Consider the following 18,945-nt stretch of genomic DNA (forward strand, 5'->3'; position numbering starts at 1 on the left):
AAAATGATAATGATGGATTTGGTAAGATTTTTATGCCCCACCTACGATAGTAAAGGGGCATTAGGTTTTCTGGTCTGTGACTCCGTATGTTTGTTTGTTCGTTCGTCGGCAGGTTAAAGTTTTTGGTCAAGGTAGTTTTTGATGAAGATGAAGTCCAATCAACTTGAAACTTAGTACACTTGTTGCTTTAAAATATGATATTTCTAATTTTAAAGCCAAATTAGACTTTTGACTACAATTTCACGGTCAACTGAACATATAAAATGAAAGTGGGATTTTCAGGTTAAAGTTTTTGGTCAAGGTAGTTTTTGATGAAGCTGAAGTCAAATCAACTTGAAACTTAGTACACTTGATGCTTTTGATATGATATTTCTAATCTTAAAGCCAAATTAGACTTTTGACCTCAATTTCACGGTCCATGGAACATGGAAAATGATAGTGCCAGTGGGGCATCCGTGTACTTTGGACACATTCTTGTTTTATTTAGTTTCTCTATTCCAAAAGTTTTAGGCAATTGACAACCTCAGACCAAGATATATATACACTTATGTGCAGCATAGGTGACTTTATGGTGCATTAAAAGACTGTATATTTTAATTGTATTCAGTCTTGCGTTATCATGTTTTGTAAATTTTAGAAATATGTAAAAAAAAGTTGAGTTTGGTACATATATATATATGTGATTATCTGACTTGAAACTCTTTGGAATTTTCTAATTGAAAGGGGGTGCTTAGCTTTAAGCACATGTTTTTATATACAGCCTCTTTTCCAAATAGCTGCTGAAGGAAAAACAAGTACAGAAATTTGGTGACATTCAATTTCATAAAATATTTTAATCCTCCCCCTTTCCCATTCTTCCACCATGAAAAGAGGTTCGTTAAAGGTTGATTCAAAGAGCGGTATCTGCTCCTAAAAGTTGAAATGTTTCGCTATTATTAAAAAAAGTTATAGTCAAGGGGAGATAACTCTAAATTAATTGACTTTTAAAAAAAATCAATTTCAATAAGTGATAACATTTGTCTTTAATGTGCTCTGGATCCCTATTGCTAATATCTATATGAAGTAAGTGTTATTATTTCACATTTTCAAAATTGGACAAATATTGATATAACGGAACTAGGATATAGTACAGGATTACAAATATGCATAATGAATTCCCCTGAAATGCTATTTTTAAGCAGACTGTAGCTTGTCCACGAACTTTACGGACAGCCCACGTATATATAAATATACAAATTACTTTATTTATTCTATAAAATTTCCATTGCAAGCATGCATGCAGCAACATCACTGCAAGGTACAAAATATTAACTATAATTATTTTGAACAACTGTTTTAAAGATTTTTGACCAACTAGATCTATTATTTTCTATAAATATAAGATAAATTGATCTATTTAATAAAATTTTAAAATATAATTTCCAGGTCTGTTGTACAATATCTGTATCACCTTCAATAAGATACCAATGAATGGCAGCCTCATATGGACATGTAAGCCTTGTATTACTGTCACCCTTGAAAGTATTAGTAAGCATGCCAAATCTGATGCCCTCAAGGAAGCAGAACAGTTGGAAGCACAATGTATTCTGTCTGGGAATGGTCAAGGACTAGTGCAAGCTGTAGCAGCTCGGGTATCTCTGGAGAAGACTGCCTTGATTGGAGCATTTAGAAGTATGTATTCATTGGCCTGAGAGGAGATACCACACACTACCAAATACTCAGGCTTCTCTGGCTTGATTGGGGCATTTAGGCAGCAACTATTTGATTTTCTGAAGGGGCCTATGGATATTTTTCCAGACAAACTTTTTTTCCATCTTCGAAGAAACAATTTTTTTCTTTCAATTTTAGCATTACAAATAGTGGCAGCTAAGGCTGAAACAAACAATTTTTCTCAGGGTCAAAAACTGATTTTTCTCTCTGAAAACTAGAAACAAACTTTTTTTTCAAAAAAAATCCATAGCCCCCCCCCTCCCCCTTGAAAATCAAATGGTTGCTGTCTTAGAAGTCTGTAGTGGTTGGCTTCAGGGGAGATACCACACACTACCAAATACTCAGGTCTTTACTTGGATAGTGCCAAGAGAATGGGATGTTTGTATTTGAATCATCTGCAGAAGGGAGGAAATGGATCTTGAGTCAAAGGACTTTACAAGAGATGCTCCATATCATGCACCTAATAGCTATTTCTTCCATTCCGGATAAGTTCTAAAATTACACAACCTTTTCATCCAGTTGAAGCTATCTGGGACCCTGTTTAAACAATTCACCATGCATGATACTTTTTTAATGAGACCTGTTTAAACTACCGTAAATACTTCAAACAAAATATTTTTACTTCAATTTTTTTTTTTTTTTTAAAGTTCTCATGTTTTATTGATAGTTTTTCACATTTGTTAGTTGATACATCAAATACCGGTACCTTATCCCGGCCTCGTTAACCGTTAGTAGTAATACATTTTGTTAGTATTTGTTAGTTTAATTTGTGTTTGAAACAAACATTTTTTTAATTAATAATATAATCTGACTGATTGTTAGTCAATTACAAATAGAAAAAAAAATACAATATAAGCATATATAATTGCAAATCATTCACATTTATAATTACGTAATTTTGTACCGTATTTGACCCTTACTTTAACATTCTCATTATTAAATACAATCTACCTGACACATATTGCTCGTTTAGAAAAATCGTGCAGATGTCTTAATGTGATCAGATAATCGTAACTTGACGTGATTGAGGGATAATATACTTCACGTGTTAATCTTTTCGCTTTTGGATTATTATCAAAAGGTGAGATATTTTATGTTTATTATTATAGAAATATGAATTTATTATCTTTGTTCATAATCTGTACCTTATTGTGTTTTGATTTAAGTTTTAGAATAGGTGTAATTTAAGGGTTTTTCTTTACGGCCGCTGAGGTGTCGATTTTTATATTTTATAATCTAACAGTTTAAAGAATTTTTTGAAATTTGCGAATTAAATTACTTTTACTTTTTTTTACACATCTGTTAACTTCAAAATATAATTCAAATTCTTTTTTAAAGATATTGTATATGTCGGTGGATTTTGTTCTTTGCTCCGACGTGTAAAATGATTTGTAAATTGAGAAACCTATCAACGTTATAATAAGATTTATGTCATTATAATGTCGGTCTCCTATTTTATATCCAAAGACTATATCTATTAAGTTTATTTTCTTACAGAAGTTTATGATATTCATTTTTTCTGTTATTTTATTCCACAAATCTTTTAAAAATTTACAGTCGATAAAAAAATGTTGATAATTGTCTGTGCATTTGCATAAAGTACACTCTGACGTATTATATATTTTCCATTTAAAAAGATTTTCTGTGTTCGGCAATATATAGCTAAATAATTTCCATTTATATACTTTAAGTTTGTTTGTGTATATTTCTTTGTTTGTAAATGATAAAGAGTGTTTAATTTGTAATGGTTTTACGCCTAATAATTTTTGCCATTTTATTAATCCAATGTTTGGAGTTATTTTGTTTTTTAAAAAATATTGATATACGGTTTTGTTATCTAGATCTGCTAAATTTATTTCTGTTTCATTCATTCTGATTATTTTTTCGTTGATATTAACGCGGGTTTTGACAGATTTATTTGTTTTCAGGATATCTATCCAACATTTTGGAATAGCTTTTTTTAATATTGATAGTTCGGCTATCCAGTTGTGTTTTATTTCTAACTTGCGCAGTATTGTCTTTTCGTTGATTTGACCGTTTTCGTCAATAATTTCATTTATATAGATTATATTGCTTCCGATCCAATTGAGCATCAATAATGGTTTATTTTTTATTTTTATGTTTTTATTACCCCATATAATTTCTTTGCGTATTTCTCTAAAGTTAGTGGGTGATTTAGTTTGACCTCCACCTTTCCGTATCCAACATTTTACAATATCCAGATAAAATTCTGGTAGTTCAGTTGTTATTTTAAGTGGTTTTAAATTTTTAAGTTCTAAATTCATTTTGAAGATAAGGAAGTTTTTCCCGTATTTATCAAAAAAGAATCTCGGAATAATTGACCAATTTTCATGTTTTGACTCCATTAGTCTTGATACCCATTTAATTTTAAGTGTGTTGAAGTAGCTGTCGATATCTATCATATTAAGTCCTCCCGTATTGTAATCTGCTATGAGAGTTGACCTTTTTTATTTATCTTGTTTACCGTTCCAGATGAAATTAAAAATTTCTTTTTCTAGATTGTCGCTATACATTTTATTTATGACTGTCATACTTGCTAAGTATGTAAATTGTGGGATGATAAGTGATTTGATAATAAGAATTTTACCGATGATCGTAAGATGTCTTTTTTCCCAAGATTTCATGAGTTTTTTTGCTTTTTCAAACTTATTTTCCCAATTTAGTTTGGCGCATTCTGCTTTATTTGTGCCGAAATACAATCCCAACACTTTAACGGGTTTATCTGTGAATTTTATATTATCTACCTTATCTTTACAATTTTTTAGTTTTCCTATCCAAATTCCTTCCGTTTTGTTTTTATTTAATATAAGACCAGAAAATGTGCCAAATATTTCAATAACGTTTAATGCTGCTATAATTTCATTTTTTGATTTAAGAAAAAGAGTGGTATCATCTGCTAACTGGGAAATTTTTAAATTATGTTTTGAATGGTCAAGTTTGATTTCAAAACCTTTAATGTTATAATCATTCCTTAATTTACATGCCATAATTTCAACTGCGATCACGAAGATCATGGAAGAGCAGGGGCATCCTTGACGCACCCCCCTTTTTAGACTAATTGGTGCAGAAATCCATCCATTATTGAACACTGAGCTATTTATATCAGAATATAACGTCTTGATCCAGTTAATAAATGAACTATTAAAGCCGAAATGTTCGAGAGTTTGGTACATAAACGTCCATTTTAAAGTATCAAATGCTTTTGAAAAGTCTAGAAACAAAATTGCACCTTCAACATTAAATTTGTCGGCGTAATCTATGATGTCTTGTATTTGTCTGAGATTGAAGCCAATATATCGTTTTTTTATATATCCTGTTTGGTCTGCATTTATTATTAAATTTAGTACATTTTTTATTCTTTGAGCTAATGTGTAAGATAGTATTTTATAGTCCGAGTTTAATAAGGAGATTGGCCTATAATTTGAAAGATCTAGTGGATCATTCTTTTTGTATATAAGATTAAGAATACTTTGTCTTTGAGAAAATGGTAGCTTTTGCCTGTCGTAACTTGTATTAAAGATGTTAACAAGGATTGGACCTAATGATTGCCAAAACTTTTTATAGAAATTTGTTGAGATACCATCTTTACCTGGGCTTTTATTGGGTTTTAAATTGTTTACTGCTAGTGTTAGTTCATCTATTGTAACATATCCATCGCACGTCTGACATTCATTTTTTGATAGTTTATTTTTTACTTCAGTACTGTTAATATATTCCCATGATTGGGCTATGTTTTCGTTTTCTTTTGAATATAGTTTTTCGTAAAATTTCTTTTCAATTTGAAGTATTTCACTTTGATCTGTAACAATATTTCCTTGGTCGTCTTTTAGTTTTATTATTGTTTTTTTTGTTTGTTTATTTTTTTCTAGGCCTAAAAAGTAAGCTGTATTTTTTTCGCCTTTTTCTACCCAATCTTGTTTAGACCTTAATTGGGCGCCCTTAGCTTTATATTCATAATGTGTTTCTAGCTGATTTTCAATTTGATTTATTTTTTGCAAAATATCATTATTTTCATTTTTTTGGTATTTTTCAGTTAAGAGTGTTAATTTTTTTTCCATTTGCTTTATTTCGTTATTTTTATTGTAAGCTCTACTTTTGCAATAATTTATTGTAAATAATTTAATATCAAGTTTAATCGCGTCCCAAAGAAGATGCACATCCGTAGTTGTGTCTTGCATGATAGTTTTATATTTTGCAATTATTGTCTCTATTTCTTTACAATATTCATTTTCTTCTAAAATAGAATTATTTAATTTCCAGTATCCTGGACCTTTACTTTCGGCCGTTACGCTTTGTAATTTAAGAGATACGCCTTGGTGGTCTGTGCTTTTTATTAATGCGGGTCTTATATCGCTTGATTTTGTATTGAGCACAAAATCTTTATTAATTAAAAAGTAATCAATTCGACTTGCTTGACTGAAGTTTTGTCTTTTCCAGGTAAACTGTACTTTTTTCGGATTTAAATATCTCCATATATCGATTAGATTGTGTGTTTTAATTAAAGATTTTAAACTGTTTACTGGTTTTATATTTTTTCGTTTTCCATTAGTAAGTTTTCTATCTAAGTTTGACAATGCATCGTTCATGTCGCCGCCTAGTATTACTGTTCCAATTGCATAATTACTTATGAAATCAGACAGATTTTTAAAGAACTTGTTTCTTTCCGTTTCTATGTTTGGTGCATATATGTTAATGAGCGAATAAATTATGTTTTCTATTTCTATATTTAACATTAGTATTCTACCGTCTTTGTCTTTGTTTTCATTAATTACTTTACATTCTAACTTATTATCAATTATAATGGCTACCCCTCTACTTTGGGTTGTACCATGACTAAAATAGATAACGTTACTAGTTTCAGTATATAATTTTTTTTCAAGATTTGCATCATAGTGACTCTCTTGTATAAAAGTTATAAGACTTTTTTGATTTTTTATCCATTGATAAAATCTTGTCCTTTTCTCTTTATCTCTGAGTCCTTTAACATTTAGCGTACATATATGGATGTCTTTTATCATATTGATTGATTTTAAATTTGTTATTTATTTTATTTAAAGTACGCTTGACTGACTCGTAACTACTTTCTTTGTTGATAAATTCTAAAGGTGTAACACGTGACAGCCTGGTGGTAAAGTTGTTTAAAACTGTTGGGTTACTTTTAGTACCATTCATTAAAATTTCAAAGTTGTTTATTATTTTGATTCTAATCATAGGTGGTTTGTGCATTCTTTCTTTTTTAAGTGCACTTTTAATTTTAAAAAGTGAAGATAAAAATAGGCATTGTTTTGTCTTCACACATAAACAGTTGTTGTTTATATAAATATATTTTTCTGGGACTTTCAATTTTTTATTTTTTATTATATTAGCTTTTATCCCAAAAGTGCCTAGTTTAGTTAAAGTTTCCGCTAGCCGTATGTGATCGTTTGGCATGTTTGTTCTAACTTTAAATATAAGCTTTAAGATGTTTTCTGATCTTATGCATGTTATAAGGTGTTTACATATTATACAATGTATACAATAAAGAAATACGAGTACATGACAGTAGCGCAAGCATGCAAACCATGCGCATACAATGATGGTAACATACAAACTGTAACACATGTATGATAAAAACAGAGAATACCTGTACGTTGTTAGACAGTCTTTTGGTATCTCTGTTGTGTTCTCGTAACAAATAGTATACAACAAATTACATATTAACCAATGTATATATAGCTGTAAGTCTTTACATTGCGTTATTGTAATATAACAAGTTCTATAACACAAAGTCATTCGTTTACTACATGATTTCCTTGCTGTATTACGTAACTTGTGTTTGTGTATCTGAAAACATCTATTTACAAACAGTATCATCATGTACGAATAATATGAAATTTTATTTATGTAAATATGTATTACTTTATTTAATTTTATTGATTTATTTTTAGGTTTATTAGATAAGATTTGACAGTCGGTGCTTGTCAGAACAGATAATGTAAGTATTACTGTTGTTATCTTTTCTTTTAATATTTTTTGTTGCGATCTTGTTGCATTATATCTGTTGTTAATAAAGTTTGAATTGTTACTAAAAATAGAATTGGGAAAGCTCATTTTTGAAAATGTATTTGATTTTATACATTTCTTACAAGTAAGTTTGTTGATAAAATACAAATGTACTAGTATCATCATCACTGTTGAATACTTCAGATAGCATTTGATTTTATGTTGATACTGAATGTATGACATATAGATTTCATTTGTGTTATCACTCTTTTGTAATAAAGGAAAACTAAGTATGGAAAAGATTATATACATTATATACAATGACATCATTTTTTTGTTTTTTTGTATTAAGATAAAAGATATAATTAAAGTTTTTGATTAAGTCTTTGCAGCCTTGTTTTCTTTGTCTTGGCTTGGTGGAGTTGGTGGTGTTCTTCCTTTTAGATTTTCTTGTCTTCTATTTGGAGTGGTAAATCTGTTTATGTCCAATTGTTTCTGACTTGTTTGTTTACCCGAATTGTTGGTTTTTGAGACTGCACTATGCGAAAGGCTTTCATTTTTCTCTGGTATGTTTTTCTTTTTTCTTTCTTTTTTCTTCTCTGGGGTAAGATTTTGTTTGTCATCTGTGGTAACTGTTATGTTCTGTTCCAAATTAGCACTTAATTGAATTGAAAGATCTGTACATCCATCTGTTTTGTCCACTTCTTGATTGTGTTGATGTGTGATATCTTCTATGTGTTCTTTTTGTGTTGTTTCTTGCATTATGTTGTCAGGTTCTGTTATTTGATTTTCCTTCTCTTGTTGGTCTTTTGTTTCTTTTTGTCTCATATTTTCAAAAAATGTTGGACAGTTTATTAATTTGTGACCTGACTTGTTGCAGCCTCTACACATCCATTCATTGGGACAGTCACTTGTAAAGTGGCCATGTTGGAGGCATTTACTGCAGATGAAATGAGTGTTTATGTCTATTTGACCAAAGTGTGAGACTCTAGCAAGATATTTTCCAAATTGCATAGTTTTTGGCAGTTGTTCCTCAAATTTCTCACAGAAAACAACTCTGTCTCCTGTTTCACAATCTGTCATTTGATTATCTACTCTTAATCTGTCTCTGTTTATGGATATAACTTTGATATTTCTCTTCTCTAATTCTCTTTGTATCTGTCCATCATCTGCAGATAATGGCACATTCTTTACTCTAACTTTTTTTAAATTGCTTTTATAGTTGGGGTTGTTTGGGTTATGTGGAAGGAGGGGGATGGTCTTTCCTCTGAGGACTACTCCTTCACTTAGGAGTTTAAGCCTGTCTTCTTCTGCGTCTAAATATAACCTCCACATTCTTCCTATTCTCTGAATTCCTTTTATATGTTCTCTTTTTATTGACATTGACATTCCTCTGAATATTTCTAAGTGGGTGAGCCAAAGTTCTTTGGGTGGGTTTGAGGCTCCAAAAACGTCTGTTTCTTTGATAAATATAGGTTTGACACCGTTTGTATCATTTGTTATTGTTCCGTTTGTATCTGTATTGATTGTAAGGTTACCAGCAGTTACTTTTGCATATGTTGGCGCCATATTGTTTACGTTTTCTGTCGAGTCAGATACATTTCTACTCGGTTTTAAGTGTTTATCATCGTAATATGGGTTGGTTTGCATTGATTGTCTGCTGCCTATGTCACTTTCCCATTCATTTTCCCAGTCTTTAGACATTTTGTTTGTTTTTTTAGCATAAAAATTCAATATTTATATGAGAGTTCTCACCACGAGAGACCTTGGTATCAGGGGCGATAATCCTAATTCTTTACTTCAATTTTAATTTCGAAAAAAGTGGATCATACTATATCAAAGTTTCTTGATGATCACTTTCTAAGTTTTTTCTCCCTCAGCTCACTACTGATGACCTCCATTTTTTCGGCTGGTAACCCAAACAGGAAGTTATATAAATTACTGTTTTCCCGGAATGGACTAAATAGCGATAAGGTGTATTGCAGAATAGATTGCAGCCCCATTACTGCAGGACATATGTATATCACGTTATATTACAGTATACTAATTTATGAAACCACTGGAGCAAGCAAATGACCATCCTAGCCAGATATATAACAGAAAATAACCAGGTCAGTAATTTTCTTATAATATACTTATTTGTTAGCGATAACAACTTGTATTTCTCTTAATATGCAATGCCAACCTAATTTTTGTTTGTGTTCTTTTTTCAATTGTTCATGAACATTAATAATGTGTTAACTGTTGATATTTATAGCCTTTTTTCTTCTTTGCTGTGAATACCACTGTCACTCTAATATAATTGTAATCAATTTAACTATTGTAAGTTTATTGTCTTAATTTTGTATGCCATAACCATTTAATGTAAATGTGTTTGTGCGAATAAAATATTGTCTATTGTCTTTGTTATAACTTATACTACTTTAGGTAATATTAATCAATCTAATTCAGACATAAAGAGGTTGTATTCATAAATAAACATTCTAAAATAAATTGCATTAGATAAAATATTTGTGATAGCTGATGTAATTGAGTTTTATTATTTTTGTGTAAGGTAAAAACTTCATTTCTTGGTTAGACGGGTGCCAGATGGGAAAGCAGAGACAAAAATGACTGCTTTGGACACATCTCTAATTATCTTCATCTGCCAACAGAGCATTTGATAGGCCTTGGATCTGATGGTGCCTCTGTTATGGTGGGAAGAAAATCTAGGGTAGGCAGATATAAAACATTTTTATCAGATATTAATTTATATTTATTATAAGAAAGCATCATTGACTCTTGTAAATAAATAAAGGACTATGACTATGTTAAAATACTTTAAACAGTATACAGTATACCTGTAAGTTAAAAGATATTTTAGTAAACAAGTAAAATGGTGTTTCTTCTGTAATCGTGTATCATCCAAAGTTGACTTGCATATCAAATGTTGTCTTTGTTTCTACAGGTTGCTGCAAGACTAAAACTAACGTAATCCTGAGCTTGTAAATGTTCATTGTATTTCCCACAGATTGGCACTGGCTGCAGCTCAGGCTACAGACAATATTCCATATTTGATGAAGTTCAAGGACTTATTGCAACAGATATTTAAATTTTACCAACACTCAGTAGTGAATTAGAATGTCTGCAGGACTTATGGGAATTGAGGTAATAATGTTTTATCTACATCATGTACAACACTTATAATACATCTTTATGGTAGTCCCATTGTTACTTAATTATATTTCTACTTAATTATATATATATATTTAGATGAATACTAATAGTAAACAGAAAGTCATTACATATTACAATATTTTATTAACTAATAGTTATTTGAGTAGCTTAGTTTGACCATACAATCCACACATTATTCCTTTATTCTATATTCAGACAATACTAGTTTGACCACAATTAAAGATGAAGGAAGTCCTTGATACAAGATGGTTGTCACATGCCTCCCTGCACTAATATTGCTAGTTTACAGATTGAAGCCAGTGAGAGTTCAGTTGCAAGAGCTGCTGGCCATGGTCTTGCAATGTTTGTAAAGACAACTAAATTTGTTGCATCAATCCATATGATGTCAGACCCCTGGCAAGATAGTAAAAAAAAATCCAAGTAAGTTAACAATAACTTCTTTTTTTAATTCATTATCTAAATAAAATTGTTTATCAAACTGAAAAATAACATGTCTGTGCTTAACTATTCATCAATTATGGGTCAAGAAAGGCAACTCTTTCTAAAATGTGAAAGGGAGATAACTTGTGGGTTAATAGAAATTATGTATAACAATTGCAATTTTTTTAATGCCTATAGATAAAGGAAGATGTGGTGTGAGTGCCAATGAGACAACTCTCCATCCAAATAACAATTTAAAAAAAAGTAAACCATTATAGGTCAATGTATGGCCTTCAACACAGAGCCTTGGCTCACACCGAACACATTCTATGCTTATATTAGTTAATCTATTAAGTTAAATTCAATGGTTGAAGTGGAATTCCATTTCTTTCATATTTATCTTTGCAGAAAACAGATATAATGACTTCACCTTAATTGAAACTCTTGTGTCAGCAACACAAATAACCATCACAAAACTGATTGAGCAACCTGGACACTACATGTAGTCATTGCCAACTATAGTCTAGACAATCTGTCAAGAGTATGGTGTTAGACTGCTCAGGAAGTCGTCTAACATTGACAACTTCAAAAGGGACATATACCAGCCCTACCTGGAAAATGTGGTCCAGAACCTACATGACAGATTTCCAGACAACCTAGTACACAGGATGCACTATCTGTCATGGAGCCAGACCTCTTAAATGCAGATGACTCTTCATTGAATGAATGGGTTCAACACATAAAACTGAAGGTATGTACATAGAACTACTCAATATATAACTAGTTATGAAATATATATTTAACATACAAATAAATCTTACTACTTATTGTCTGAGGATAAATGAAAAACTCGAAAACAATTACTGGTAATAGTAACAAAATTTTATTAAACCCCCGCTTTAAAAAAGGGGGGAATACTGTTTTACCTCTGTCTGTCCTTCCGTCAGTCCGTCAGTCCGTCCGTCCCATTAATATTTTCCGTCGCATTTTTCTCAGGAACTACAATACAAGGATTTCTGAAATTTGGTTTCAGGGTTTAAAATGATCTAAGTCAGCTACCTTGTGATGCGTTTTCAGATTGATCACTTGACAACTTCCTGTTTACCGAACACTTGTATGATTTTACACATGATAGCCAAGTTGAAAATTTTTAGTCACATTTTTCTCAGGAACTACAATACAAGGATTTCTGAAATTTGGTTTCAGGATTTATATAAGTCAGCTATACTGTGTGATGCGTTTTCAGATTCATCACTCAAAAACTTCCTGTTTACCGAACACTTGCATATTTTTACACTATTTATATTATCCACTTGCGGCGGGGGTATCATCAGTGAGCAGTAGCTTGCAGTTTCACTTGTTTATCAAGCTGGACCATACACATACAGTATGATACTTTAATTGTAGTTTTTGACATATAAATACCTGTACATCAATTTTTGTATACTCTAGCCAAACATTTCAAGGACTGGAGCAACTTTAAAATCAGCTAAACGAAGATCCATTAATCAGGGAAATGATCTATAAATGCATCTTCAATGAAAAAGGTATTAATTTTGGCCAATTTATATGATATGTTTTTCCTAAGTTTGCTTTGACTGATATTTTTAAGTGAAGACTTTTTTCACAACAATAATAAAGACATCTTACCAGAGTGTATCATTTTCATGTATTTGCTGAAAATCAATAGACAAGTGACAAAAAAACAGGAAAACAAAATAGTCAAGCTCTTTTATAAACATGAAATATTTACTAAAGGAAGCACACAGAAAACATAAGTAGACATAAATTACTCATGCTCATAGAAAAAAAAAGAAATACATGATTATTTTGAATTTCTGACAGATCAGGGGAAATTATTTTTAGAAAAGAAGTTGATCCCTCATTGATCATGATGCAACCGTTTACTTACTTTCCTTCACATATTTTTAACATATTTATGAAAATAGACATGTCACAATATTTATTTTAATTTTAGGGTATAGAGACAATGATGAAGTCAGTGAAGTACAAAGTAAGTGTTGTGGAAAAGGCACATGTCAAAGGAACTCAAATTTCTCTTTTGAAGAAGGAGGCGTATGTGTATGGAAAGCTCATGGCATTGGAGAAGATATATAATGCATGTTATTAATTCCCTTCAGTAACCATGGTAACTAATGTTTTGGTTGAATATTGTAGAGTTAATGTCAATCCATTTTATGCCATGAAGACACATACTAGGGTGTTGCAAGCTTGCATACTTGTTAATCTATATCAGCCTGTCAGCAATAAAGTGTAATAGTACACTTGGATAAGGTTAAAATCAGCATCAGCTGCATCTCAAACTCAAACAACTTTAATACTGAGCTTATATGGCAGTTTGTCAGCATCGGGATTTACATTGACTTTAAAAGTGTGTGCTCTCATACATGTGTATTATTACTCTGACCTATGTTGTATGATAAATCAAGTTTCCTTTGACAAAATTGAACAAAATTTATTCACATTATTGTTTACTGTAAATTCAGAAATTATTGCTTGCATTTGTTATTGAAATTTTGTCAGTTTTGACTTTAAGATGCGATTTTAATATTTATGATTTTGAGAAAAATCCTGTTTAATTCAAATGAAATATTTCAAAATGTGAGTTTTAATTATTGCGTTTACAAATCTATCATATTTTCCCCAATAATGAGAACCTTGCAATAATTTCTGAATTTACAGTAATTTACATCAATTCCTCTTTTCTAAAGGAGCAATTTCGATATTTCATATTTAGAGTTAATGACCATACTGGTCAATCTGATCAGGTCATTTAAAACTTGTCTTGCCTTGATTTACCAGTATGTTAAAATACGATTAATTGGTCCAATAGTTTTAATTTATTTTGGCCGATTTCTTGTGTTCATGCAAACTTAACTGATACATGAATGTGCATTTATGTTCCTTTTTTTCAGGCTTGTTGATAAAGAATAATCAGATTCCAGCAATCAACATCAGATATATATCACAGTATTCGAGGAACTTGATGATATCACATTTCACCAGTTGCCTAAAAGAAAATCAGACACAGAAAATTTAGTAATACAATGCTCAAATGACGGCTGCACAAAAGAGTTTTCCACTGAAAAGAGCTTCTGAACCACCAGTTAGTTGCAAATGGAAATTGAATTTATTCTTGTTTGAATTCTGACATTACAAAGAAAAAAGTATAATGAAAAACTATCATATAAGTCTTCCTTTCTGAGAGATGTGTTAAATTTGTCTGCTGAAACTAAACAGATGCATGAAAGGGTCAGAGAATAGCTTGACACTTGGTTGGGCTCTCAAGTCAGAAAGAAAGTCCAGTGCTTTAACTAAAACCAAAAAGACTACTAAACTGAAAAATTTGACAAACGGGAAGAAAGGAAGATCCCTTCAATGTTTCAGAGAATATGCTACATGTTAAAATTCTGATGACACAAGGAGGTTTACTTATGATGAGATATTGTCTGTACAGCAAGTAACAAGCTGCTTTTCTAGAATGTGTAAACAAAAACAAACACCTACAGGATGATCTAGAAGCAAGGAGGGAAACCGAAATCTATACCATCTTACAGGAAATCCTGAATGAATGAACAGACTTCTTCAAGTTTTGAAAGGATTTGAATACTTTTAGTTCAACCACCTAAACATTTTTTGTATTTTTTATGAGGAAGACTTGACATTTGAGGCAAAATAGTCAAAACTTGTGATTATATAGGGGGTCACCTCAAGTATTATCATATTATTTTTTCGGCAAGTAAATGTACAAGGGTCATGTAATATTGAATAGTTATATATATGCATTATTGTAGTCTCTCAGCATCCATGTAGAATAGGTCATTGTGACCTTAAATAAGGGTGTTGAAAAGGTGACCATGTTGGTGCCAATTTCAAAATGTAGATAACCTATATACTTTTTACATGCTGAGTAAATATTGTAACTACATGTACCTTTACCTTTTGTAATCTAAATATCATATAGACCTTAGCAAAACTCTTATTCAGGTTTTTAATTCAATTAACGCTTGGCCTCTAGGGATATTCTTTCAATTATTCAATATGATAAGTGCTTGTGATTTATTTCTAGATTATTTATGCTTTGACCACATAGTGAAAAGTCTAGATAGATTTATACTTATCCAGTCTAACACCTGAGTGCCTTGATTTTTTGCATGTAGGTTCACTTAAATGAACCCAGAAAAAAATCCCCAGAAATCTAACTTGAGGAAAACTCTAAATCAGCATTTTTAATTTCTTATGAAAATTAACATTGGAAAGGGAGGTAACTCTGCAAAAATTAGTCTTTTTTTTGTCGGTCTTTGGTTGATTTTCTTCAAATTCATGTAAAATATGATACTTTAGTGGGGTTATAAGTTCGTATTTGACTATATAGTATAATCTTCTACTCATGAAAAGTACAAAATCAAAGTGTTATGGGAATTTATTTTTTTTGGCACATTTTTCAATGAAGAATTTGTAAATTTGTGACTTTGTGACCATTTTGAAGAAAAAAAATGTGAATATTTGGTATTGTTTATATCTCTAAATTATATTTGTTCAGCATCTATCTTGTTTAAAGAAAATTTAAACCACAAAAAGAAGAATATAAACTTTATCTGTTTAATTCAATTTGACATTCTTTTCCTTGACATGCTGAAAAATCTAATAAATGGTCAACTAATGAATTATGAAATCTAGGTTATAGGTTGATAAAAGATATGAAAACACCTCTAGAGTTGTTTTGTATGCCCCACCTACGATAGTAGAGGACCATTATGTTTTCTGGTCTGTGCGTCTGTTTGTCCGTCTGTCCATCCATTCGTCCGTCTGTCCCGCTTCAGGTTATAGTTTTTGATGAAGCTGAGGTCCAATCAACTTGAAACTTAGTACTCATGTTGCTTATGGCTTGATCTTTCTAATTTTAATGCCATATTATATAATTTACCCAATTTCACGGTCCATTGGACATGATAAATGATAATGCGAGTGGGGCATCCGTGTACTTTGGACACATTCTTGTTTATACTTTTAAGTCAGCTGAAATATCAAGAATCAATACATTCTGTTGATGACTAGAAGTGGTAAAGTTATAATTTTGTATCAATTTTTATTGATATTTCTGGTTTTTTTTTGCAGAGTTATCTCCCATATCAATACAAATCTCCATAGGAATTTTAAAATCATGATGTTTAGTTTTTCTCAAGTAAGATTTAATGGGCCTTTTTATGTGTTTATTTGGGGTATATTGCTAAAGATTAAAACTTAAAAATCTTCTGTTGTTATTACTTCAAGGTAAGGGTAAAAAAAGGGTAAAAATTATGCTAGATTGATTGGACTAAATGCAACTCATGCATAAATAATGTGACATACTAAATTGGCTATTTAGTTACATCAAATTAATAAATTGTTATATCAAATAATCATATTCTGGTATATCAAATAAATATTCTGTTATATCAAATTATTTGTGTTATATCAAATTGTAAAAAGTAAATTGGCTTGGCTTTTAAAGGCTTCCATATAATTTTAGTTTTTACGCTGATATTTCCTCTTTTTTTAAATGCAAACTGAGTTGGCATATTGATAGATACAACAGAAAATTGCAAATTAACTAAATTACAATTAGAAAAATAAGTAAAAGGAAAATATTGTATTAAATAGAAAACATTTGGCCCTGAGGTCTTATAATATAGGACTTTTATTTATATACACTGTAGTATTCCAGAAATCATAGAATTATGATACAAAAAATTTGTACCCATTATTTGATAAAGTAAATAAATCTTTAAATGAAAATGTTATGTGTGACTGTGAAGTATAAATTCATTGTTCGAAAATTGGCCTGCTAATTTTTTTTGGGGAAAAATGAAAAAATACTTAACTATTATCAAGATTTTGCATTGGAAAACTATTTTACCTACTCGGGAATAAAATCATAACAATACTTTGAAATTAAGATATTTCAAGTAAAAAAGAGATTTTTGACATTATAAAAATGTTATAAAACGTCAAACAGATTGCTTGAAAATAAACCCTGGTGCCTTTAAAGCATACTATACAGGTTTTCAAAGCTGTACGATGACATGCAATTGTTTAAATTGCTATCCTTTGTTTACAGTTAAACATTGCTTCTTTGGTAAAACATTTTCATATATTTATCTTAAAGACATGATTAAAGATCATTTAATTCAATCGGTATTTAAATGAAAAAAGGGTGCGAACGGACTCAAGGGGTGAACGTATATGATGAGAATGTGTTTCTGGGAGCTAATGCACCAAATACCGTGGACGTCGTACATGTCAGTATTTATATTTTCTTTTTATGCTCAAATCATGTACATTTTTGTCCTTTTTAACTTTTATGTAAAAAGTGAAGAAAGCACTATGAATTCCTGACTGTACTTATTTCCTGTTTTGTAGAATCTTTTTCATGGCTTGTTTACATCGTAAAGGGTGCTCGTTTCCAAGGCACTCTTCGAAAGGAAACATGGTATACAGTGTCGAAAGATACTTAAGATTATTTTAAAGTTTAGGAAAAGTCTTTTAAATGTGGGTTTATATAAGAAATAGTGAACTTATATGATACATCAATATGTAACTTTTCATTATAGCATGATATGTTGTCATGTAACCTTTCATTCTACCTTGTCAATTATTATAATTATATGTAATGCCATAGGTCTTAACCATTTATTGTTAATGAGTTTGTGCCAATAAAAATATTTGTTTTATTTGTTGTTTGTTAAAGTTGTAGATGTATGAGCAATCAGATGAACTTCATTGTTGCACATTTCCTGATGAATAAGTTAGATAATAAAGTAATAACTTTGTACTTGTTATCTCGATCCTTCCTCTATGAAAAAAAGTAATGCTTATCTAGAATTGAAAAAATGTATATGTGCCAATTTTAGGATTTAATTTAATTTTCTTTGTTTTATTATTAAAACACTGCGTTTAGGCTATTTCATGGCAGCAAGATTTTATTGGTTCGGAAAGCTGTGGTGCTCGTAGAAAACCACCAACCTTCGATAAAAAAACTAATAATCCTAGTCAATTAGGATTGGAGTTGTGTGCACCTGGGTTCAAACTCACAGCCTCAGTGTTGACTGGCTAGCGATTACAGTAGTTGAACTACTTAGACCACTTGGCCAATGAGACCCCCTTTTTTTTATTTAAAGAGAAGTCAACATTAACACAATGGTTAAATGGAAGGGGAGATAACATCTTTGATGTAAAAAGTGTATGAATCTCTCTGAAATTATACCACAAGTTTCCATACCATGAAGGGATTATAAGTATTGACTTTGGGGGTTATGGCTCAAATTGTTTTGGAATTAGGGGCAAAAAATGGTGAAAAACTAGGTTTTTCTGGTCAATGGACAATTTAAACAATTTAAAAGCAGTATAAGGAAGGACACTCAAAATCATTTAACATGCAATGTTGGGGATGTTTGGATCTTTCTCCCTTACACTACTTGTAAATTATGTATAAAGAAATGTCAGGTTTTGGACTAATTGCAAAAAAGGGGGAGGTGGTAGTAGTTTTCAATTTTTTTTCTCCAAATTTTTGAAAAGTTTGAAGAAGAAATCGTTAATTGCACAATATTGCACAACAATTTTGTAAAATCTTGA

General features: G+C 30.7%; 1 long non-coding RNA gene across 1 annotated transcript; it reads left to right on the forward strand.

Moving 5' to 3' along the window:
• Positions 1-231: 231 nt before the first annotated feature.
• On the forward strand, positions 232-13,889 carry LOC134715291 (uncharacterized). The gene is made up of 8 exons (XR_010106650.1): positions 232-1,671; positions 9,594-9,824; positions 10,268-10,426; positions 10,661-10,860; positions 11,086-11,310; positions 11,719-12,061; positions 12,763-12,857; positions 13,289-13,889. It is a non-coding gene; the product is annotated as an uncharacterized LOC134715291 (long non-coding RNA).
• Positions 13,890-18,945: the final 5,056 nt, after the last annotated feature.

The sequence above is a fragment of the Mytilus trossulus genome, chromosome 4, assembly GCF_036588685.1.
Source record: "Mytilus trossulus isolate FHL-02 chromosome 4, PNRI_Mtr1.1.1.hap1, whole genome shotgun sequence".
NCBI lineage: Eukaryota > Metazoa > Mollusca > Bivalvia > Mytilida > Mytilidae > Mytilus > Mytilus trossulus.